This window comes from Mustela putorius, unplaced genomic scaffold (genome assembly GCF_011764305.1).
Source record: "Mustela putorius furo isolate JIRA1106 unplaced genomic scaffold, ASM1176430v1.1 tig00003853_pilon_pilon_pilon, whole genome shotgun sequence".
Classification (NCBI taxonomy): Eukaryota; Metazoa; Chordata; class Mammalia; order Carnivora; family Mustelidae; genus Mustela; species Mustela putorius.
This window is the reverse complement of record NW_025422005.1, coordinates 41450721-41467216: the sequence shown is the minus strand read 5'-3', so window position 1 is coordinate 41467216 and position 16496 is coordinate 41450721. Positions and strand designations below refer to the sequence as shown.

Here is a 16496-nt window from a genome sequence, read left to right as displayed (position 1 = left end):
CATTAGGACATGGTTGGAGAGTTAGATAGGCTTTATATTACGCACGCCTTGGAATGCCAGTCTGAGAAAGGTATTGTATTATTTTAAGCAATGGAAAGCACTACAGCACATTCACATACGTTTTATTGCGATATATTGTTATAATTGTTCCTTTATTATTAGTTACTGCTGTTAATCATTTACTTTGCCTAAATTATAAATTAAACTTTATCATAGGTATGTATCTATAGGATAAAACAGTATACATAGGTTTTGGTACTACCTGTAGTTTTAGGCACCACTAGGGATCTTGGAACATATCCCCCATACATAAGCAGGGACTACTATATAAAAAGCTGGTTAAGAAGCTGTACTGAACTCCAATGATAACTACTGATTCAGGCCAGCATCAAAAACGAATGCTAAAGCCTTTAGAAAAATGGTTATTGGGGAAGAAATATTCACAGTGTCTCAAAGTATTAGTCCACCAAAAAAAAAAAAAATTAATCGCAAAGGAGAAAATATATGTTTATATTAAAAAGATATGATAATCACTACCTAAACCAAATGATCAACTCAGCATCACCAATTGTTTAACAATAGCTGATATAGTTTAACATGTTAAAAAGTTTAACATGATGCACCTCTTGATGTTATGCAATGAGAAGTTTAAAACATTATCAACCCAGTATTCTTGCCAAAAATGTTTAACCAGAACTGAATTCTGAAGAAACAATTTGACAAATCTAGAATCCAAGGCATTCTATAAGACAACTGTTCTGAACTTTCCAAATAATTCAATGTTATAAAAACCATCAGTCTAAATCAAGAGAGACTAAAGAGATTAAATAACCAAATGCCATGCACAAACACTGACTTGGTCCTAGATCAAGAAAACACACATATATACATACACAGCAAAACACCACATTTAGATGACAATCCATGAAATGTGGACTATATATTAGGTGATACAAAAAATTAATAATCTCTTCCTTAGATGTCATAACTGTATTTTGATTTTCTAAGAGAATGTCCTTACTCTTCGGAGATGTCTGCTGAACTATTTAGGGAAGAAGTGTTATGTTATCTGTATTTAACTTTCAAATGATTCAGAAAAATAAAAGTATGTAAACGTGTGTATGAGTGTGGAAAAGAGAAAAAAAAAGAGAAAAGAGGTAGAAAGGAAGAGAGATGTTCAAAAAAGAAACAAAATGGTAAAAACTGATGAATCTAGGTAAAGGATATATGGATCTTTACTGCATTATTTTTCCATTTTTCCATAGGCTTGAAATTTTTCAGAAGAAAAAAGAATACTGAGCTGGTGGTAGGAAGCATTCCTTCTCTCTCTCAATATAGACATTCTACAAAAAAAAAGATTATTTTAAAATCGTTTATACAGTCAAATTCAAAAGCAAGAAAGGGAAATACAGATACATAAACAAGAAGCAAGCAAGCCACAGCAATGAGTGAAATCTGAAGATGTCAGTCCACAGGGGTTACAAAACTAGACAGAAACTATAAAACTAGACAGCAACAGGCTGAGGATTCGAAAGCTAACAGGGAGGACAGGAATTACTGGCTACAAACTTCCAGAAGTTTCTGCTGTGGAAGGGGCCACATTGGGCTCTCTGAATAAAGCCAGCAGCTGGGGAAAAAAACTATGCCAAGTGGCTCCAAGACTCAGCAATGGAACAGGAACGAACAGAATGCCAGTAAAATCAACTTTCAGAAATTAGAATTCCTACCCTGCCCCTCATTCACTGGGAATAATATTAAGTCCTTCTATTCCTGACTATAACATGGTTTATCTCTATGCTTACTCAACTCTTCCTGTAACTTGTAATAATAATGTCTGTAATTTTAAAGTCATTAAATATGGGATAGTAGAGAGGAAGGTGTACGTGACAAGGAGCAGTACAAGGGAGATCTCTGCGGTGATGGAATTGTGTTCTATCTTCAACTACAATGGTAGTTGACAAATGCGAGAGATACACATTCATGAATATGCTCACAGCAGTTTTATTCATAACAGCCAAAAGGTCGTAACAACTAAATATCTATCAACTGATGAATGGATAAATAAAATGTCCATTTCCTGGTTTTTTATGTTTTCTATAGCTATGTAAGATGTAACCAATGAGGAAAAACTGGGTAAATGAAAGGCACACAGGAACTCCTTATACTATTTTTACAACTTCCTGGGGGTCTATAATTACTACAAAATAAAAAGTTGAAAAAATAGTAATAAAAGGGGAAAAGTTATGAAAAATTCAATAGACATGGGAACAGGATGAAGAGAGTATCTGTGTAAAGGGGAGTCAGAGTCCAAGTGTGGTAAAATAGATGTACTCATGTTAGGGTGGCCCAACATAAGGTGTCAGAGACCCAGCAGGGTGAAGAAGCCATCTGTGCAGGACAGCGCAGCATGGGGTGCCAGAGCACAAGAGAGGTAAGGAAGGCATCCACATGAACGGGATGGTCTGGCCTGGGGATAAGAAGAGTCCATAGGCAGGAGGGGTGAGGAGCTGTAAGAGTGAAGCCCAAAGTGGCAGGTTGGAGCCTGAGCAAAATAGAAGGGCCAGGGGAAGGAGAAGGTGATAGGAGATTGGTTACATGTAGAGATGGATCAAATAAGTGACTATATGAAGGGCAACAGGGGCAAGGTTTCTCACTGTTAGAGAAAAGAGTTAAATGCACAAAAGGTGACAACCAGAAAGAACCCTGCAGTGTTGGTTTGGAATTTGAGATATAAGTATGAACTCACAGACCGCAAGAAACATCAGTAGTTACAGCAACAGATATAGATATAAATGTATGTGTGTCCACCCACAATAGATACAGATGTAAATGTATGTGTCACGCACAACAGATACAGATGTAAATGTGTGTATGCGCATATTCTCTAGCTCTGTGCACAGGATCTTGGAGAAGCAAAACTCCATCTCTACTTCAAGTAGCTATGAGCATATACCTCACACCAGATTTGGTTTCCAAGTATGTTATCCATGCAAAGGAAGCAGGGTTCCATGGGGAAATGGTTGATTCCAGAGCTGGAGTAGAAAAAAATACAAGAGCTTTGATGAGGATATAGGGAAATATGAGCTCTTAACACATTACTAGAAGGAAAGTAAAACGCTGCTGCAACTTTGGGAAACAGTTTGGCAGTGCCTCAAAAAGTTAAACAGTGTTACCTTATGGCATAGCTATTCCACTCTTAGGTTTATACCCAAAAGAAATGGAAAAATATTCACACAAAAACTCATCCCCAAATGTTCACAGCAACATCATTCACAACAGCCAAAAGGTGGAAACAACCCAAATATATATCAACCGATAAATGCATGAAGGAAGTGTAGGATGGTTTATCAACAAAGTGGGATATTATAGGGCAATAAAAATAGATGATGTATTGCTATATGCTACAACATGAATGAATTTTGGAAATATTAAGGTAAAGAAGCAGAAAAGCTATATATGATTCCATTTGTATGAACTGTCCAGAACAGACAAATCCATAGAAACAGAAAATTAATTCATGATTGTCAGGTGCTGGGGCCGGGGGTGGGGGGAGGATTGGAGGAAAATGGGAAATGACTACTAATGGATATAAGATTTCTGTTTGAGATGATAAAAATGTTCTGGAACTACACAGTGGTGATGACTGACTGCACAGTTCTGTAAATATATAAAAACCACTGGACTCCACACACTTTAAAAGAATCAATTTTATGGTATGTGAATGATATTTCAATTAAAAAAAAAAAGAACAATTTTGAGTATCTTACATGCTGGAAAGCAAGTATGTGTTCTAAGAATGATGGGGACATGTCAAAAGGACACAGAAACCAGCCTGAAAGAGTTCCCACAGGCTAAATAAGAAAATCAAAATAAATAATGATAGCAATGGATTATATCCCACTGAATAAAAAAGAGAACCATGAGTCTTTGCACTATGAATGAATGAATCCCAAGTGTGATGAGGAAGGGATATTTAATAGCTTCTAAGTTGTCCCCGCAAAAATACTAATTACCAAAGGAAAAAAAAGAAGAGTAACTTGAGCAGCAAAGCCTGGCAGACACCACCTAACACAAGTATCAAAGTGAGCATCATCAATAATGGGACAAATGGAAATCTGTGCTCTTTGACAGGCTGCAATGAAAAGGACACAACAATGTCAATACCGGGAGAGGTGAGGTAGTGAGTGGGGGCAGTCAGGGGGTTATGGGAACGCCCTTTAATTTCTGCTCAATTTTGCTATGAACCTAAAACTGCTCTAAAAAAAATAAAATGTATTAATTAAAAACAAAAGTAGCAGGGCACCTGGTTGGCTCAGTGGGTTAAAGCCTCTGCCTTCGGCTCAGGTCATGATCCCAGAGACCTGGGATTGAGCCCTGCATCGGGCTCTCTGCTCAGCGGGGAGCCCGCTTCCCCCTCTTTCTCTGCCTGCCACTCTGCCTACTTATGATTTCTGTCTGTCAAGTGAATAAATAAAATCTTTGAGAAGGAAAAAAAAAAAAAAAACAAGAACAAATAAACAAAAGTAGCACCACTTCTGTGATATTCCCACAAAAATGCATAACTTGAATCTAGTCAGGAGGAAACATCAGACAAACCAAAACCGAGAAACATTATACAAAATAACTGGTTTGCGATCTTCAAAAGTGTCAAGGTCAAAAAAAGTCAAAGACTGCAGAACTGTTCCAAAGAGAACAGAGACATGACAACTAAATGCAACACAGGATTCTAAACTAGATCCTCTTGGTATAGAGGACATTATTTGTACATCTGGCAAAACTTGAATAAGATCTGAGAATTAGATGGTGGTAATGAATCAAAGTTAATTTCCTGATTTTGATAATGTATTGTGGTTAGGTAGGAGAATGTTCCTATTTGCCAGAAACACAGTTTCAAAGGGGATGGGGCATACGCAGCTAGCAATTTATTCTCAAATGGTTCAGAGAAAAAAGTTCTTTGTACTTTTGACTTTCCTATTAGCTTGAGATAGTTTAAAATTTTTTTAAATGCACCAAAAGAGTCTATCATATTTTAAATGTCCAGAGCACTTTCTTTTTCTAATAATTTTATAGCATCTTATTTCATGAATATAATTTCTTCTCTTGCTCTCTGATGCAATAACTAATTACCTATTGTTTGTTGGTTTTTTTTTTTTCTCAAACTTTCTTCTATGTCCAGTATTATTTACTTCAAGCTCCTCTTTTGTACTTTTAGTCTCTTTCTCATTGGATCCTTTCCCAAAATGCCTATTTATTGAATAAATGGAAATACTAAAAGCCAACTGCAAGATCTGCATACTTGGCTTCTCAAGCAGGTGGCTTCCACTGCATGGTGATCAGGTGGGAACAGAGCAATTTCATGGGAGACCTCTAAATGCCAGTATAGATAAGTGTTTTCTTTAGACTCCGCAGAAGACTCATATAATGTTCTATAAGGGAATAATAACATGTAATACCAGACAATTACCTTCTGAAAGAAAAGTAGAAGAAAGAGCAAGGGGAAGAGTCTCACTTTTCAATATAAATGATTTCCCTTAATCCCTCGGCTTTCACTATGGTGCCTCATCCTTGATCTGTAATGTTTAGTGTCCCTAAGTCTTTAGTATATTTAGTTTCATTTTCTTTTTTTTTTTTTTTAAGATTTTTATTTATTTATTTGACAGAGATCACAAGTAGGCAGAGAGAGAGGAGGGGAAGCAGACTCCTTGCTGAGCAAAGAGCCCGATGCAGGGCTCAATCCCAGGACCCTGGGATCATGACCTGAGCTGAAGGCAGAGGCTTCAACCCACTGAGCCACCCAGGTGCCCCTAGTTTCATTTTCTAAGGAAAAACCTGTGGTCTCCTGAGGGCTTGGGAGAGGGACAATCTTCTCACTACATAAGCTACATCTCCCAGAGGATTTAAATACTACCTCAGGATTCATTCTTTAAATTAATTTATTTATTTATTTTAAGAAGGCTCCACACTCAATGTGGGGCTTGAACTCACAACCCCAGGATCAAGAGTCACATGCTCCACCAACTGACCCTGCCCGGTACTCCTTATGTCAGGATTCTTTCCTTGTCTTCTTATTAAAGCTTCCAACTCTTTTTCAAAATAGACGTCACTAAATATCATACTTGTATATCTCAAAAAAGAAAATAATTACTTTATTTACTGGTTTCTTCCTAAGGACCTCTTTTGTTGTTAGGCTTCTAGGCCTCTTCTTTTTATTCTATTGACTATAGAGTCCTTTTGGACACTCTCTTGAATCTCAGTCTTAGGGGGTGCTACTTTTAAAGCACTGATCTGGTTGTTCCCTTTATGTTTTCTTCACTGGTATGTCCTCTTTATGCTATCTACCAATTATAATGAACATGTGTATATCCCTGTGTATATCCCTGTACCAAACATTACTGAGCATCTACTATGTTTCAGGCACTGTCCTAGTCATTAGATTACAAGACAAATAAGACAATGTCTTTGACCTAACAGTGCCTAATATCTTATAGGGGAAATGGATAAGTAAACTTAAAATATAAAACATTGTGACAATTGATATATACACTGAGTACTACGAAGCCAAAGAAGAGGTAAAGCTAAATCAGACTGAGATGGAGGTGTACTTCTGGGCTACTATGACAAATATTCTAATAACTGATTACCCCTGATTATTTACTATTTATTACTGTTGATAGTTTTTGCAGTGGCTTGAAAGCTTCCTAAAGAGGTAATGCCTGGGGGCACCTGGGTGGCTCAGTCCGTTAAAAGTCTGCCTTCAGGGGCGCCTGGGTGGCTCAGAGGGTTAAGTCTCTGCCTTTGGCTCAGGTCGTGATCTCAGGTCCTGGGATCAAGCCCCACATCCAGCTCTCTGCTCAGCAGGGAGCCTGCTTCCCCCTCTCTCTGCCTGCCTCTCTGTGTACTTGTGATCTCTCTCTCTGTCAAATAAGTAAATAAAGTCTTTAAAAAAAAAAAAAAAAGTCTGCCTTCAGCTCAGGTCATGATCCTGGAGTCCTGGGATCATGCCCCACATCGGGCTCCCTGCTCAGCAGGAAGCCTGCGTCTCCCTCTCCCACTCCCCTAGCTTGTGTTTCCTCTCTCTCTCTCTCTCTAATTAATTAATTAATTAATTAAAATTAAAAAAAAAAAAAAAAGGAGGTAATACCTGAAGAATAAGATTTTGCCCAGTAAAGGCAGAAAAGCGCACTCCCTTCACACACCCTCACATGAGGTAATTAGGGTACAAGAACTACTCTTCCAGCAGCAGGCCCAGAAGTTTTGATGGAGAAGGCACTACTGAATGCCCCTCCACTGGACCCTCAACTAAAAAGAAAAGGAGCTCAGTCTCGTATCACAGAGTCAGACCCATCCCTCCATCCTCAAAGCTTACATGAAAAATCAAAAGAACTCAGCCAGAGTATGCAACATGCCATTAGTGAATGGCATAATCAGTTTCTGAAACTAATCCCACCCACAAAGCCTCCACCCACATCACTATTTTCTACCCTTTCAGTAATTATAAGACCTGAAAGAAATCAAACATGATTCCTAGTCAGGGAAAAATAATCAATGATTCCTAATCTATAAGAATTAGTAAAATACTTCCAATTTTCTATTGGAAATTGTTGTTCTTCACAGTTAGTCTAAAAATACAAAGTAAAACAATTTAATTAAATTTATATTTGATTCCCTGCCCCCAAATCAGCTTTAATTGTTTAACTCTTGCATGATGACTAAGAAATAGAAAAAGATTAATTGGATTTGGGGCAAATGGGTGGCTCAGTAGATTAAGGCCTTTCTGCATTCAGCTCGGGTCATGATCCCAGGGTCCTGGGATCGAGCCCTGCCTGGGACTCTCTGCTCGGCCAGGAGCCTGCTTCCCTTACTTTCTCTACCTGCCTCTCTGCCTACCTGTGATCTCTGTCTATCAAATAAATAAATAAAATCTTAAAAAAACTTTAATTAAAAAATAATAATAATAAAGATTAATTGGATTTTTTTTCTCTTAACAGTATTGCTCAAATCCATGTTCTTTTTCATGTTGAAATTACCTTTCTATTTTGAAAATGGAAGTTGACTCCAAAAGGAATAACCAAGCACTGGCAGAGAAATTATAATTTTTGACATAATTCGACAGTAATTTAAAAATACCCCTTTGCTTTGGATTTAAGTCAAGTCTTTTTTTAAGACCACACTCTTGATTTAACAAGAGGCAATGTTATAAATGAAGCAAACAGCATATATACATAAGCATTACTTCCTATAGATTGAGTTGTTTTCTTAAGTTCAATCTCTAATAGAAACAGAACATTGGTTTTCTTACCTTTTTCCCTTTACACACGTGATACGGAACAGACTTCCCTGTGCTTACTCATGATGCTTGCCGCACCACCAGCCACTCCTGCTGATTCAGTATGTTCTGTTTGATCCTAAAGGGGAAAAAAAAAAAAAAAGGACACACATTGCTCATTACATTTGCAGAAGGAATAAGCCCTAATTTTCTCCATATAAATCTATCATAGCCAAACAAATGAAAACTTTGGGCTTAAATAATAAATTACAGTTACATCTTCAGATTCAAAGACCTAGCCAGCATGAAATGCAGCGGTCACATTTTATTGTGTAAGAAGGCCAAAAGTTAAACATTTCAATAAACAGTTAAGAATTTTTTTTAACATTTCTTATTTTATTTTATTTTCCATGGGTAATACAAAGTGAAACGTTAAAGGCAGACACTTTCTACCCAAAGGTTTTAACAATGTTAATTCATAAAAATACCACTTATTTTGTATTACAATAAGCCCTCCAAGAATTCAAAGCTAGCAAAACTGCTGCTTTACTAGGATGTGGGATTTTTTTTCTGTACATACAGAATCCTTAAATTGAGATTCAGAGGCTTCCCGTTGAGATTTTTATTGCCAAACAACTGTTTTCCCTACAAATGGAATCTCGTATGATTCCAGCCCTCTTCCACTGTTTAGAAGCAATGGCTCTATTAGCCCAATATTAACCTTTACTGTCAGAGGTATGCAAAAAACAAAGCTGCCAAAGCTTCTTCAAATGTTATTTCCTTCTTCTGAATATATGACAATATCCATGAAGTTACAATAGTCAAATTTAAATACCTTTGTAGCTGCTAAGAGATAATTTAAAACTCTATAAGAGCCTCATTTAGTCTTGAACAAGATTAGTAACTGTAATCAGAATAAAATTAAGAATCTCATATTATCTGTAAAGGCCTATTTAGCCAGAGCAGCTCCATCCGGTTAAACAGTGATTTTGTTATTTATGCAGTAAAACTTAAACTGACCTTGCCCCCTCACCCCCCAGAACTTACTTAAAAACAAGTCCAAGAAACCAGTCCCAGGTAACAAAGCCCAAATACAAGGGTGGGCAGGCCAGGTGGAGGTATCCAATCAGTGGGGGCACATACTATCTCCCTAGCTACCAAGGAGTATGGACCCCGCCCTTTGGGTGTCTTTTGGGCGCCAATTCTGACCAAGGTGATAGGCTAGTTCAAATATCTATTATAGGGTAAACTGTAATTCAATTGACTCAATTGGTCACTTATGTGTGATCTAGCATGACTGTGTAGCTTTCTCTGTGTGTTACAAACTCACTGGCCACCAGTGCGTGGCCAGGCCCAACCACATGGCCTTTGCCCTTAAAAGCTAGTCTGTAAGGCAGAGGCGGGGCTGGTCGGTTTGATTCTCAATGCTTGGTGAGAAATAAAGCTTTGCTTGACCTTCGCTTTGCATCAGTCTCGCTCCTTTGATTACGGACCCAACATTATCCATATAAAATATCTAACAAATAATCATAGCATTTCAGAACAGGAAAGTATCTTACATATGACCTAATGAATATCACTTAATTTTAAAGATAATAGGCACTTAAAAAAATTTCCTGGCATTATTGCAAATATAATTCCATTACCTGATGTGAAAATGATGTACTTGTTAAAAAATGGAGAATAAGAAAAAAGCTAAAATTCAAGTTTCGAGAGGCCAATAAAAAATATGGAATGAAAACCAATGGTGAATGATTTTCCAGGGGCGCCTGGGTGGCTCAGTGGGTTAAGTCTCTGCTTTCAGCTCAGGTCGTGATTTCAGGGTCCTGGGATCAAGCCCCATGTCGGGCTCTCTGCTCAGCAGGAAGCCTGCTTCTCCCTCTCTCTCTCTGCCCGCCTCTCTACCCACTTGTGGTCGGTCTCTCTCTCTCTCTCTCTGTCAAATAAATAAATAAATAAATAAATCTTTAAAAAAATTTTTTTTCCGATCTTGAGAACTTGAAAAAAATATGTATTTGTTACATTCTAAATGAGAGATGCTGCTGATACTCAGAACCACGCTTACATCTATCAAATAAGGAACAAAACCATATCAGAAATAGGAAATGGCTATATGAGGAAAAGTACCAAGGTCAAAATAAATGAGGCAAAAGTAAGGTCCTCACCTCTAATTAAACTATTTAACTGAAGATTTTTTTTTAACAAATAAAATTAACTCTAGATTCAAAGGCAAATCCTTTATGTCTATATCTGTTTTGATGTGTGAGGCAAGTCCAATAATATTATATAACTGTCTCAAACATCACAGTTTTTTCTTCTGGAATTTTATCCCTCTGACCTTTAGCTTCAGCTGGCAAAGCCTTAAGTCTGGTTAAATTACTGCCTACCTAACTCCATACATTACCCCAAGAAGCTTAAATGTGTCTAGAGGAAAATCGCACAAGGAAGAGATTGCTGTCAATTTCACATTTGTGACTTCACACTACATTTCCCTTAGTCAATCTACTTTCAACCCTGTGCCTCATTCCTATCTTTTGATATGCCTGGAATCCCTCAGCTCAAAGCTTTCATAATTCAATTCTTTCAAAAAATAAATCTTTAAGTCTCCTGCAGGACAAAGAATAACATTATTTGGCTACATAAACTAGGGCAGAATACCAGCATATCTAACCACTTCTTGTACAGACTTCCAACCAATTTCTTTTTCAGCACCAAACCTCACGTAAGCCTTTAGAGATTCCAAGAGCCTCCACAAGTTTCCTTAAGGTTCTGTGGGGGTATACACTTACTTCTCATCACGTCTCCCTCCACAATGTATTGCTTCTTCAATTCTAAGACCTTTATTTTACTTTTTTCCACTCACTGAAACCTCCCACCCAATGCTGTTTCCTTTTCTGTTGTTTCTTCCTATCATTCAGTGGAGTTTTGTTGTTGCTGTTGTTGTTGTTGTTTTAAGATTTTATTTATTTGAGGGAGAGAGAGATCACAAGCAGGCAGAGAGGCAGGCAGAGAGAGAGGAAGAAGCAGGCTCCCCGCTGAGCAGAGAGCCAGTTGCGGGGCTCAATCCCAGGACCCTAAGATCATGACCTGAGCCGAAGGCAGAGGCTTTTTTTTTTTTTAAAGATTTTATTTATTTATTTGACAGAGAGAGATCACAAGTAGATGGAGAGGCAGGGAGAGAGAGAGAGAGGGAAGCAGGCTCCCTGCTGAGCAGAGAGCCCGATGCGGGACTCGATCCCAGGACCCTGAGATCATGACCTGAGCCGAAGGCAGCGGCTTAACCCACTGAGCCACCCAGGCGCCCCCATTCAGTGGAGTTTTAGGGAAGAAAGAAAATAAGTGTGTGTGTGGGGGGGGGGGGGGGATCAATCCATTCTATTGAGCCACAAGTCTCCATTCTTATCTTTGAGAACACATAATGGAATATAATACTGCATTCTTTCCAAAAAGTAGCCTTAAAAGTTGCCAATGCCCTAGTAAATAAACTGAAAAATAGTTTAGAAAAACAATGGGAGAGATAAATAGACAAGTAACAAGTAGTGCCTTCCTCACCTCACCTAAAAACATGCTTTCCAGATAAGAAACAGTATCTAGGGGCGCCTGGGTGGCTCAGTGGGTTAAAGCCTCTGCTTTCAGCTCAGGTCATGATCCCAGGGTCCTAGGATCAAGGGGATCGAGTCCCACATCGGGCTCTCTGCTCAGTGGGGAGCCTGCTTCCTTCCTCTCTCTCTGCCTGCCTCTCTGCCTACTTGTGATCTCTGTCTGTCAAATAAATAAATAAAATCTTAAAAAAAAGAAAGAAAGAAAGAAAGAAAGAAACAGTATCTAGTACTTTTTTTGCCTTTTTTTTTTTTAAGTATCTAGTACATTTTGCCTAGAATGAGCGCTTTACGGTAGAGCTTTTTCATCGCCTTTTGGCATTATGGAATTGGTTTTTGAAAGGAACAAAAGAAGTTTAACAACTGGAGAGATATATGACATAAAATACAGTATAAAATGTTTTAAGTACAGTTCAAGATACACAGAAAAAAAATTCCACAGAGTGCCTTCAAGATTCTGCTCAGTATCACCTCCTAAAGTAAAATGAGTAGTCACTTAGTTCTCTATGTTCTCAGAATACATTTATAACACATTTCACGTTGCATGTTGATTTCTCCCTTTATGATCTGTTGCACTCCACTACACAATAAACCACTCAAGGCAGGAAACCCTTTATTTATCCTTTCATCCCAAGATGCCAACAGTGTTGTCATATAGAGCAAGTATTCAAAATATCCAGGATTATTGAATTAAGTATAGCATATAACACATCTCCCATGACAAGGATTCCATATAAGTACCTCCTAATTATATCTCCCTCCTTCTATTTCTACAACTGCCGTATTTTGAGCCCTCATCAGTTCTCACCTTATCCCCCTCCTATCTCAGCTACTTAATGGGACATCTCTAGATGTCAGTGATGCATCTTCATTTGTCACCACAAATACCACCCAGATTGATTGTGCATTTCTACCTAATGAATAAATTCCCTTCTCTTCCCCCAAGAATGAAGTCCGGATTTTTAATATGGCAATAGAGATCCTTCCAGAACTTGGTCTCTGCCTCTTTTCCAACCTATTCTTCCACTACTTCCCTAAACTCCAATCACACAAAAACACCCATATTTCTTGTGAGATCCTTTCTCATGCTTCTCTATTATTGCATGTTCTGTGCCTATATTGAGACACTTTTGCCACCCTTCTTTACCTAGCTAATGTGCATTACCCAAGGTTCAACTCAAACTCACTTTCAATACAACCGGAAGCCGTCCCTGATTCTCTATAGGCTGTTTGTTTGTTTGTTTGTTTGTTTATTTGACAGACAGAGATCACAAGCAGGCAGAGAGGCAGGCAGAGAGAGAGGAAGGGAAGCAGAGAGCCTGATGTGGGGCTCGATCCCAGGACCCTGGGATCATGACCCGAGCCGAAGGCAGAGGCTTTAACCCACTGAGCCACCCAGGCGCCCCTACAGATTGTTTTAGAAGAGTCATCCTATACTTATGTCATGACTTCTCTCCAGAAATGGCAGCACATACCAAATTAATTTACATTGTCAGTATGCCTGTCTTACCTCCCCCACTGAACTGTCAGTTCACTGAGAACAAAGACTATGTCTCCATTCTTTGTAACCCAGGGCACAGTAGAGTATTCAACAAATGTTTCGTGAAAAGGTAAATCAAATTAAATTAATGAAGTCCATACTTAAGTAATTAACTTCATGATGAAGATTTCTTCCACTCTGATAAGTATCTGTGAATGTGTGTGTTGTAGGAGAAAGATAGTAAGCAAAACATGCAAGAGAAAAACAAAAACAGGGAATTCTCTAGTGGAAAAAGGAGAAAAAAGGGACAAGGATTTATATAACTGATAATTTTTTTTTTTTTTAAAGTAGGCTTCACACCCAATATGGGGTCTGAACTCATAACCTGGAGGTCAAGAGTCCTATGCTCTACTGACTGAGCCAATCAGCCACCTTAACTGGGAAATTTTATCACGACTCTATAATTCAGGCACTTTGACATAGTAACTACATTCTAGAGACTTACCTCAATAAAAAAAATGGGATATATAGAAAAATATGGAATAACTATTACATTGATGTTAAAATAGTAAAATATTGGGAAAATCTATATGTCAATTGAAAGGAGCCATTTATAAAATGGTACAAATGGTAAGACTCCATATTTGGGGAAAACTTAAAACTCTTTTTTTTTTCAAGATTTTATTTTTAAGCAATCTCCCTACCCAACATAGGGCTCAAACCTACAACCCCAAGATTAAGAGTTGCATACTCCACTGCTAGGCTGTCCCCCAAAATCTAAAAGTCTTAAGAAATATACACCAAAATATAATTTAAAAATCTCTTTGTAGTATTTGGGTGACTTACATTTTTTTTCAATCTTTTATAGTCCTAATTTTTCTTGGAATTAATGTCTATTATTTGTTAATAACAGGAAAGAATATTAAGGATACATGAATTTCAATTAATAAAAACCCAAATTAGGAGTGCCTGGGTGGCTCAGTCAGTTAAGCATCCAAATCTTGGTTTTGGCTTAGGTCATGATTTCAGAGTCCTAAGATGGAGCCCCACATCAGGCTCCAGGCTCAGCATGAGATCCTTTCCCTCATCTCCCCCTCCCCCTTTGCTCCTCCCCCTCCCCCCCCAGCTCTAAAATAAATAAAATCTTAAAAAAAAAATCCCAAGCTACTTAAATTTTTACTTTCAAATATGAAAACTGAAAAAGGAAGGAAACAAGAAAGACAAGGATTTTAAACGATTAAAAGTTTTGTTTTTGTTTTTGTTTTTTTTAATAAACCTATAAGGGCAATGACAGGAATAAAGATGTTTAAGATATAAAATGCAAGCGATTTTTTTTTTTAAGATTTTTTATTTATTTATTTGACAGAGAGAAATCACAAGTAGACGGAGAGGCAGGCAGAGAGAGAGAGAGGGAAGCAGGCTGAGCAGAGAGCCCGATGCGGGACTCGATCCCAGGACCCTGAGATCATGACCTGAGCCTAAGGCAGCGGCTTAACCCACTGAGCCACCCAGGCGCCCAAATGCAAGCGATTTATAGGAATCTCTGATGTGGACATGTTTATAACAGAAGAGGTTTATGAAGGTAATACAGATCTTTTTCAACTTATGACAGAATTATGTCCCAATAAAACAATCGTAAGTTGGAAATTTTAAGTCCAAAACACATTCAATACACCTAACCTACCAAACATCAGAGCTTATCCTAGCTTACCTTAAGCATGCTTATATTAGCCTACAGCTGGGCAAAATCATCTAACAGCTTATTTTATAATAAAGTATTGCATATTGTATTGAAAGTAAAAAAAAACTGAATGGGTGTTTGGGTATAGAATGGTTTTAAGTGTATCACTCTTTACCCTTGCACTCAATCACATGGCTGCCTGGGAGCCATGGCTCACTGCTGCTGCCCAGAATCACACGACAGTATCATACCACATATCACTAGCCTGAGAAGAGATCAAAATTCACAATTTGAAGTATGGTTTCTACTGAATGTGTACTGTTTTCACATGATCCTAAAGTCAAAAAAAAAAAAAAAAATAATCACAAGTCAAACCATTGTTAACTAGGAAAGACTCCGTAATTTCTACAATCCTGGCCATGGATAAAAAAGAATACAAACGGGACACCTGGGTGGCTCAATTGGTTAAGCCACTGCCTTTGGCTCGGGTCGTGATCCCGGGTCCTGGGATCAAGTCCCACATTGGGCTCCTTGCTCAGCAGGGAGCCTGCTTCTCTTTCTGCCTCTGCTTGCCACTCTGCCTGCTTGTGATCTCTCTCTCTCTCTCTCTCGACAAATAAATAAATAAAATCTTTTTTTAAAAAATGAAAATATGAAGGATAAACTAGAAAACATTCTCAGTTAAATACTGTTCCCTGTCTTGGCTCTGATTAATACTATTTACCATAGATCCAAGTCAGTATCTGCTTAGTAACCAAACTTCTTAACGTTTTCACCAGTAAGAATGACAGGGAGTTATACTTGATATGTACAAAATTGCATTCAATATTCCAAAGTCATTTCCTTTGTTCCCTATCCTAGTCTATGCAAGACCCTCAATTTAGGCAGATTATATTTGCAAAGACACCTACTACAATAGCTCCCATCCCACATGATCTTCTCGGAGTGGTAAAATCTATGTCCCCTTCCTCTAAACATGGGCAGAACCTCATGACTACCTCAACAAATAGAGCAAAACAGGAAGAATACAACATAACTTTCAAAGCTAGGACATGAAAGGTAACAGTTTTTTCCTGGTCCTTTTAGGATATTCACTCTTGGAATCTAATTATCATGCTAGAGAAGCCACAGGGAAAAGCCACATGTAGGTGATTTTGCCCCTGAACCTTCACATATTTGAATAAGCAAGCCTCAAGATGAGTAAGCCTCAAGCATGACCCAGCCACTTCTGACTACAACTTCATGAAAACCCTTAGTGAGAACCACCTAGCTGAGACTAGCCAATCCCTAAGCAGAAGAGATAATAATCAACTTATTGTTTCAAACCATTGTGTTTGGGTATAATTTATTACACGGCAATGGACACATGTAACAGGTTAGTAATATGATACTTTTTTTTTAAGGGAGGAAGGGGCAGAGGGAGAGGGAGAGAGAGAATCTCAAGCAGAGCCCAAAGCTGGGCTCAATCTC

General features: G+C 38.1%; 1 protein-coding gene across 3 annotated transcripts in view; it reads right to left on the bottom strand.

The window, feature by feature from the left end:
* Nucleotides 1-16496, bottom strand: part of ZFYVE9 (zinc finger FYVE-type containing 9) — a 202779-nt gene that overhangs the window by 131882 nt on the left and 54401 nt on the right. For 2 of the 3 annotated variants that reach the window (XM_004774465.3, XM_045064515.1), the window contains exon 2: nt 8300-8405. The gene's annotated coding sequence lies outside the window, so the exon portion shown is untranslated. Of the gene's footprint in view, nt 1-2953; nt 3033-8299; nt 8406-16496 lie in introns of all 3 variants that reach the window. The other variant, XM_004774466.3, reaches the window with a different exon arrangement.